Here is a 9,262-nt window from a genome sequence, read left to right on the forward strand (position 1 = left end):
ATCTAAAGCCCCACCGCCCTTCCCGAATGTGTTGCTTCAGTTGCTTCCTTGCATGAATTTGCATGTGTTTATTTTTTTAGTAAATCATCAGATCCCATAATGTCTGTCAAATGCAACACATCTTTGTGACCATCTGTTGAAAACCCCTCAATGTTAGCACTGTAAAACTGTAGCAAAACAGTAAACTAGTAGTCTTTTTTTGTTTTTCTTTTCCTCAGTTTGCATCAATATGAAGTATTTCAGATGACATCTTACACAACCTGCTCTTAATCAGCTTTCCTCAGAGTGACCACAGCCAGTATTTTTCCTCTTCATTCTGCGATTGAACATTTTTTTCTGCTGCAGAACCAAGTTGTTGGCTAAGATCCATATCCTAATTCATGTAAGTATGCCATAAAATATATACCAAAAAAGTAAAGCATTTTCAGAGTACAAAATTTTTTAACTGGATGTTAACATGCTATTTACGATTGTTTACATTTAAAGATCCAGCTCTGCTGACGAGCAGTTTTAAACTATGTAGAAAGAAACAAACAAAGATAAAATACTTAAAAATAGGAGATGTGTATTTCTTTCATAAAAATTTAAAAAAGGCAGCTGCTTTAGGAAGTTTAGGTATAGCTGGTGTGATAATTTGATATGTTGCTCCCTTCTTCTCAGTTTTGAACTTAAAAGATGGAATTAGTCTTTTTGATTTTGATTTTTTTTCCTTTCCAGAGTACTGAGCAAAGGATGTTTGCATGGTAAGAATAAACCAAAAAATAAAAGTATTGCATTTTATTCTCTAATATACAAGTGGTGATAAATGTTTTATATTTCTTACCTCTGAACTTTTAAATCAAATTTTTATCTAGATCAAAGACATTTTGAATACATTGAATTACTTGTATATTTTTTCTGAGTTTTGTGCCATTGTAGAATGCACGCCAACTAACAAGTTTTTTAATCGTGGAAGAATCAATATGGAAACGCTCAAATGAGTGTGCTTTAAAAGATATTTGTCAGGAAAACTGTGAAAATCTAACGAGCTTACTACAGCAATAAATTCACAGAAAGCTGTAAAACCACAGCACTAAAAAGAAAAAAAAACTGTTTTATTGTAAACAATCTAATTAATCAATTACTTCCTTACGGTGCCTGCATAAGAATTCAATATGCTGTGGCAGGAATTACAAACATTTGCTTTAATAACCTTTGCACCCTCTCGTTCCTCATTCCCGTAAGGGCGAAGTGCGAGATGTAAAAAACGTTAGTGGCTAAAGTCCTTCAAGTTTTTTTTATTCTTTATGCTCATGATTTATAACACACTAGAGCAGAAGTCAGTGAAATAGGTTTAGAGTGACAAATGTTTCTTCACAAGTCAGTGACAATGCATTGAAGCTGCACAACCACCCAAGCAAATGTGTGCATTTGTGGATAATGCGTCTGCCTTAAGCACTAGGTTTGTCTCTGCTCCCAGTCAAAAGTGGAACAACAGTGAAATGACAGAGCACAGGCTCTGGTGGGCCTGACTAAACAAAAAGAGAAAAATTGATGAAGGGCTTAGGGGTGCTCCCCTTTGCAGCCTCACTGTTGAGAGCATTTGCAATAGAAAAACCAACATTTCTGCGATGAGTGTTCCAAGGCTCAGATGGAAGGCTACTGAAAAACTCAGGGCTGACATTGTGGTGTCAGGAGCTATTCTTTCTGTCTTTTACAGTTGTTATTATTTTTACTGGAACTGATGCAACTGAAACTAAAAATTATTTTTACAATGCTCAACAAAAAAGCAAAAATTCAACTTTGTGGTTGTAGAAACTATTGTCCTATGGTTATAAAATTCACAAGCTCTTTTTAAAATATAAACAGTTTGTTTGCTTTTCATTTTAAGCATTTCTATTGTTATTTAATGTTTTAGTACGCCACATTTGAAAGGTTTTACTTAAGTTTAAATTTCAAGGACTTCACAAACATTTCATAGCATCCTTTGGACATTTGGTGCCTTTTCTCATTAAAGAAATGTAAGTAAGTAAGTAAATCTTCATTTAAATAGCCCTTTTTGCAGAGAAAGACTCACACAGTGCTTCTCAATGTTAGAACAATATGAAATAGTGGAACTAAATCAATTTTTATGGACCTCTTGTAAGAGCATAATTGTCAATCTAAGTTCACGCCTCTCTCAACGTGTGTTCACCTCTTTCAATAAAAAAATCTAAGTGAAACATTTCTGGCTTCCACATTTAAAACTGGCGCATTCACAAGTTTCTACAACCAGTTTGGGACTCTATGTACAAAACACAGCAAATCAGGGACATAGATTTAGTAGCGACCAATGGATGGTGTCCCTTGTAATTTATGGAAGTGTCACCGCTTGAATGTTAAACATGGAGGAGAATTCAATAACTGTAGTTTCTCCCCAACCAGAATTATATGACACCATTTCTTTCATATCAGAGTAGCTGTGAAGGAAAACGCCTGGAGCAAGATTCACAAGATTTGCACCAATACGACATTTCACACCAAGCCTCTTCCAACTGTAAGTGGCGGACATGTGCTAGTAAACAGAAGCAAACAAAAAAAGAAGCCCCTCCCTGCTTGTCCATTTAAAAACGTGCGCCACATGCCCGGTGTGCATCAGAGCCGCAACCTGGGTTTTTCCATAAGCTGTAACTTAAATTAAAGTACCGGTATAAGTCAATGTCAGTTTGCTAAATCATGTCCAGTAAGGTATTAAGTTTTAAGATTCTTTCCAATGTTTTTAGCTTTTGCTTAATAACTTGTTTAAATTATCAGATTGTTGCATTTTTGTGCAACGTATCGCCCAGGGCTTAATGCTGCCACCATGATATATGATATATGATGCTGTGAAAGGTGTCCTGAGGGACTTAGCTCCCCCTGAGAAGATGGTAGATGTGGACTTTAGACCTACAAAACAAAAAACATGACAAATTATGAAAACAACAAAACAATTAAATATACATGTACTTACAATAATTAAATATTTTTCATCAGATAAACGTAGTTGAAGCAAATTCACTATTATAAACTGATTGCTTTGTAACTTTACTGTAAAATGTATAGACAAATACAATGTGTTTTTTAAACTGTACATGCATTTCAGATTAAAAATCAAATTAATTTGTCGCATACACACTTGTACTTATAAATGCATAATGAAATTTAGAGATGCTACATACACAAGTTATGTGATTTTAACCCATAAGAACCCATGGTGACATCAATGTAACAGAAAAATATCAGAAGTGGATTTTGTGGTCCAATTGGCTTGTGGTAAAATACTCATAATTTTGTTTTGAAAAAAAATAGGTTTTAGTTCTTATGGGTTAAGAATGTGTACTGCTTTTGTCAGATACAATGACGTTGTGTTAAACAAGTGTGCAACATTCAACTAGCTGTAATGGCATAAGGTTGACTCTTAATGTTAACCCAATAACATGTGTTTTGCCTGGAGTTATTTTCTCAGTTGAAAGATGCCAGTCCTGGGCTGAGGTCAGTGCTTTTATGCCTAAGCCTCCTCTTTTATTTTACTGTGTCATGTTAACTTTAGTAATGACTATGGTTCAACATTGTTTCCTTCTCAGATCATAAAAGTTATAGTCACAAACTTTTGTTTTCATTGTTTGAGGGGCTATACACCATCAGACGCTTGTGTAGAGTCTTGTGCTCACACTGATCTCATTATCATTTGCGTCCTGTTAAGTGTATTGTTTGCAAATGGTGTAGTAAACCGTAAATGCTCAATATTAGCAGACTTTGCTTTTTGGGGAGAGCAGAACACATGTTTGTTGGAGGGCTTGAGACTAATCCTCAAGATAAGAGATACTGGCATATTAGAGTTTGGTTTCTGTGTTGCTCTGCTTTTCTGTTGCATGTTGTTTTCTCATGTTGTTTTTTTTATTACTTTGGGTATTTTTAGATAAGGAATCTTAGATCAGAATACCTGTCTTTATGGAGTAACTGGCACAGAAATGAAAAAATGTATTTTTAGCAGGCTGAATTTATGAAACTGTTTCTAGACAGAGACGTGGGGGGCTCTGGTTTGGTAAACAACCCTAGACTATGAGCCAAGGACTGAGCTCCCACAGAGAGCTTGGTTCTCATGGGGGTGGACTCTGGTCTGCTCCTGGGAGTGTTGGTACCCACCCCGCTTCTCCCTCACCATATGGATCAGGGCAGTGGGGCCCCAGGAAGTCGTTGTACCCTGCAATGCCTCTGCCGCAATTAAGCTATAAGGCCTGGTGTTTTTTAGTGTAGGGGGAGGGGACTGGAAAAAGTTGTACCCCAACAACTCACCTTTTTAAAAAAAGTTTTTCCATGAGTCGATTAGGGGCCTTGGTTGCACCTTGTTAGGCTACTTGGTGTTCTCTCTAGGTTAATACGACTGACAGTATTTAAGAACTGGACTAAGTGACCTCCCCCCGTGTATTTCAAATAAGTACCCACTGGTTCCAAAAAGCCAAAATCCCATAAACCTCTATTGGGAAATGAACAACTTTTACAACTATTATTGTCATTATATTTATCAGAATAACCAATCTTGCTCTACTACCTTTTCTAACATGTTCTTGATAAGATATTTTTTCATGACATTTTTTTCTGTAGTTCAAGTTATTCAAGTTATAAACTGACCAATCAATGCCTCGATCAAAGGGTGTGGTCTCACATCAAACGTTAGAAAGGTTTGATCGACAGATCCTCCCGAGCCTGCTTTCAAGTGGTAGGGACTTCCAACAAGCTCCCTCCTGATTGGTAGTCATAGAAAACTTGATTGAGACTGTTTTAGAGCAATCACTACTAACTAACTGACATAGTCTGGTCCAACATGGGGAAGCCTGTATTGCTAAAGATATGGTGACTAAATTGACTTAATTTCTTTGAAACCGGGAGTCAGCCTTCTTCTATGGATGATGTTACACTCACTCAGTCCAGTTCTCTGATACAGTCAATGGTTCCCCTCCTCGACATTGAATTGCTCCTCCGACTAGGCCCCATTTTGGTAGGAGGACTTAGCTACAAACAGGAGATGTCCAAAAAACGACACATTTCCACATAACCGCAATTGTAACTGTACAATTGTAAAATAGGGCTCTCAGCTTCTGTCTGTCTACTTAGCTGTTGGACTGGTCAAGTAGAAGAAACTAAACAGTGACGGTATAATTACCCACATATTTCTATTGCTTTTTGCTATGATTTCTCATAGTTTCTTTTTTATTTCATAGGAGCTGTCAGACACTGTGTCAGCGCTCCTGTCATCACACAACATTCACAGTTCATTTATACAATGATGTTTTGCCAGATTCAAAAAAGAGGAAATAACAAGTGGGATCCATTAATCATTTAGGAAAATTTAATTTAAGAAAAACCCAGCCCGAAGACGAAGTGATAGAAGATGCTGTTTTTCAACAAAATGTATTTTACTCATGTGTAATATCCCCTTTGTTTATTTGCACCAAAACCAAAGTCTTGTTCTTATTTTGTTCTTAGCCTGTCGCTGTAACGAGTTTCACACCACATTAATCAAAGACAATCTGTTGGCAACGGCGTTTGGGGAGCCCTTTAATGAATGGTGTTTATGAGTGCTAATCTGTGGCATGTAAACCACCATTTTAGGCTGAGATAAGCTACAATAAGCTGAAAATTGATCTCAAAGAAGAAGTCACATTCCCTGAAGTTAGCTCAAAAAACTGTAAGAATGCTTTTTCAGTTTAGGTTCTCAACTAAGAATCGTAAAGCTCAATGAAAACAAACATTCTGCTGGAATTTAAGTGCATTTATTCATCATTTATTAAAAACAGTGAACCACCTCAAATGTCAGAAAAGAGAGAAGAAAACATAACTTAGCACTGCTGGATCAAAGCATTTTTGCTGCGTCCCTCCATAAAGTTATAGTGTCAGTGTAGTTTCTGGAAAACTAATGAAAAGAAATGCTTTGGTTACCAGAAACTATATATGGAAAAAAGACCAATTACTATTCTCATGTAATATGATTTATATCTTAAGTTGACCATTTGGTAACTATAACAGCATTTTCTTTTTTAGGTTTTGGTAACAACAGGTTTACAAATTTTATTGAAAGAGAGTTGAGCTTTGCTGTAGTGAATCCTTGTGCACAAATCATTTTCAGAAGGGGTACATGGGGAAAGAAAATCGACTCACAGCATTTGTGTGTGCGTAATGCTTGATTTGTAACTTGTATCTACCTCTGTGTGTAACTTTGGAGCTCTTGATAAGTAGCCCATGTATGCAGAGATCCAACAGGAGAATGGAGGACTTTCAGAAAATCCAACGTACACTTCCACGCTTCTCCAACTACGTGTCGTTATTATAAAAGAGGCATTAACATTCTGACGTTTTTCCTCATTGATTGTCCTGAACAAAACTTCATTACTTCCAAGCTAATCAGATAGATATATTGACAGTGCAACATGTTTGTACTTGCAGGTTTTCTAAGGTGAGATGGTAAAAAATCGTTTGACAAGAAGAAATTACCAAAGTTTGCGAAGTGTCTATCATACTTTGTTTTGTGCACATTACGTGAATGCACCAAAAACTATAGGGCTGCGATTACTTCATGTGCTATGACTTAAATGTAAAATAACCACCTTGAACTAAGAAAAATAAGTCAAGGTTTGTGCAAAGTACATTGACTGTATATGAGAACTGGACTGAGTGAGTGTGATGTCACCCCTAGAAATGGTTTACTTCTAGCTCCAACTAAATTAAGTCAATTTAATCGCCATTTTTTTGCAATGGGAACGCTTCCATGTTGAAGCCCAATGATGACAATAAGCAGTGATTGGTCCGAGTCAGTCTGGGCTTGTTGGAAGTCCACACCTTACCACAGAAAGAGGATTTGGGAGAATCTGTCAATAGATTGTTTTGAATGTTTGACGTGGGGGTCAGTGGGTACCAGATGCTTTTATTGAGGCATTTGATTGGCCAGTTTGACCGGGTACTTCCTGTTTGGAAGGTTTGGATACTTCTTTGCCTGATGCATCTGGTTAGCATAATCAATCAGCTTCAGGATGAAAATACTAGTTTCTTTTTTTTCAATTGTTTTTTGTGTCCCCCCCCCCCCCCCCCCCCGAAACTTAAAACATAAATGTTGTTGGTTTGGAAATGACAGAATGATTCTTGCCAACAATTTTATTCACTTGAACCTACACGTGTGCACTGGAGGTGCCCACCAGCTCCTTCTCTTGTTTTCCTGAGGCTTGCCAAAGCAGCTTGTCTCCTGTGTTTATCTGCTGCTCTTTCAGTTTGATAGTGACAACAGAGAAGCTTATTTGGACAGATGTCTGTGTCACCAAAAAAACTACGTCTGCCAAAGCTGAGGTCATGCAGTGAAAGGGAAATGAAGCACTACCGTTTCCTTTAAGGGATGCAGGGTAGTGGGGATCAAAGGCACCTGGAACTTCTCAGGGTGATACACATGGGAAAAGGAGCTGTAGCAGAGTTCTGCCTCTTCCTGTCTTGATCTTCGTGTGAACGCTGGCTTACTCGGTGTGGAACTTTCTTCACACTCACAGTCAAGATTTTAAGGTCATTTTTAAATTCAGGAAAAAGAGTGGTTGGGAAGAAAAAATGATTTTTATTTTTAGCTTTACTGAGTCATAGTCTTACTGTGGCACTGCCTCCTCAGCAGACAAAAGAACTGGGAGATTACCGCATGGTTTTCCATAACTATTGAAGATCCACTCTGATGAAAATTGCCTTTGAGTGTTTTTAATATGTTCTTGTGAGATTTTTCTCTTGATGGGGGACATATATAATGAAAATTAAGATTAAATCTGCATTTCTGAGTATTTCTTTATGCAATTTGCAGTGACTCAAGAGCAGACAAAAATGCTGTCTGAAAAAGCTTGTGGGTGTTACGTACAAACAACAACTCGGTGGGCCATTACCTCCCAGCTCCGCTCCATTCTTATGCAGACGACTAAATCTATGTACATCTGGAGTGGTGAACTTTAAGTATCTTGAGGTTTTGTCCATGAGTGAAAGAAGGATGGAGTGCAGATGGATGCTGCAAGTGCAGTAATGCTGTATTGATCCATTGTACTTAAGAAGGCGCTGAGCCGAAAGGCAAAGCTTTTGGTCATGATTGAAAAAATAAGATTTTGAATACAAGTGTCTAAAATAAGTTTCCTCTGCTGAGTGGCTAGGTGCTTCCTTAGAGGCAGGATGAGGGGCTCAACTTCCTGGGAAGAGCTTGTGGGAGAGCCACCACTCTTCCACACTGTTAGAGACCAGCTGAGGTGTCCCACTGGGAAGCCTAGGAATATGCTGGAGGTGATTATTTGGTCTTGCACAAATTTTTTTTGCTATACGGTCTTATTCATTTTTCGCCAAGTCTCAGTCAGACTAGTTGCTTCTGGGTTGTTTTTGTAGTGCTTTGTGTAGCATTTAGGCTTTTTCTGATCCAGCTCCTAATGGCTGCTATATGTTTCCTTTCATTTCTCACCTACTTTGAAAAAAAGATTCCATCATTTGTGCACCTTTGTGGAAACAAAAAAAGTTAGCCAGAGAGCAAGATCTTGCAAATCTGCCTAACACTTTTGCAATGAACTGTATCTGCTCTATGCAATCATATTAACAGCATGTGTAGAACATGTTGAGGAAGGCCAGAGCAAAGGGGCGTGGTTTTCAGAGGATTCTTTCATCCTCTCAGAATATCCGTTTTTTTGCCTGAAGCTCAACGTGAGACTGCTGTGAGCAGAAAAAAAAAGATTTTCCCCATGCATATATTCTACAGTCCAGACTTGAAACGCTTTTCATAAGGGAAAATACATTTACAGGTAAAGTATAAAAAACTCTAATTAGACGTTACAAACTGCATTACTATATACACTGTGTAGGGATGGAATTATATGTGTTCACTTGTGGAAATTGCTCATCTTGGACCATGAGCAATGCTCATATTGTTGATCAGATAATCTGTCACTCTGTGCAGACTTTATCAGTTAGCTAATATCTTCAAAAAGCAGAGTTTTGTATGTCTAGTGTAGGGCATAAACTCCTTTATCTTCTCAAACATAGTCACCTCAGAGGGTTCTTTACTCACATCAGTGGCTATGGTTGTCTGAGGCTGGACCATTGCTTTCCTCACACCTGGCTCAGACAATCCTCCTTTCACCTCCATGTGTGCAAAGAGGACTTTTTCTGTCAGCCTCTTCCACATCCTGTGCCTCTCATTAAGTGGGTGGTATGCCAAACTTCTCCAGATGTTTACCACTACCCCTGACAACAAAATGTTGTAAGATGG

The sequence above is a fragment of the Oryzias latipes genome, chromosome 16, assembly GCF_002234675.1.
Source record: "Oryzias latipes chromosome 16, ASM223467v1".
In the NCBI taxonomy this organism is placed as follows: domain Eukaryota; kingdom Metazoa; phylum Chordata; class Actinopteri; order Beloniformes; family Adrianichthyidae; genus Oryzias; species Oryzias latipes.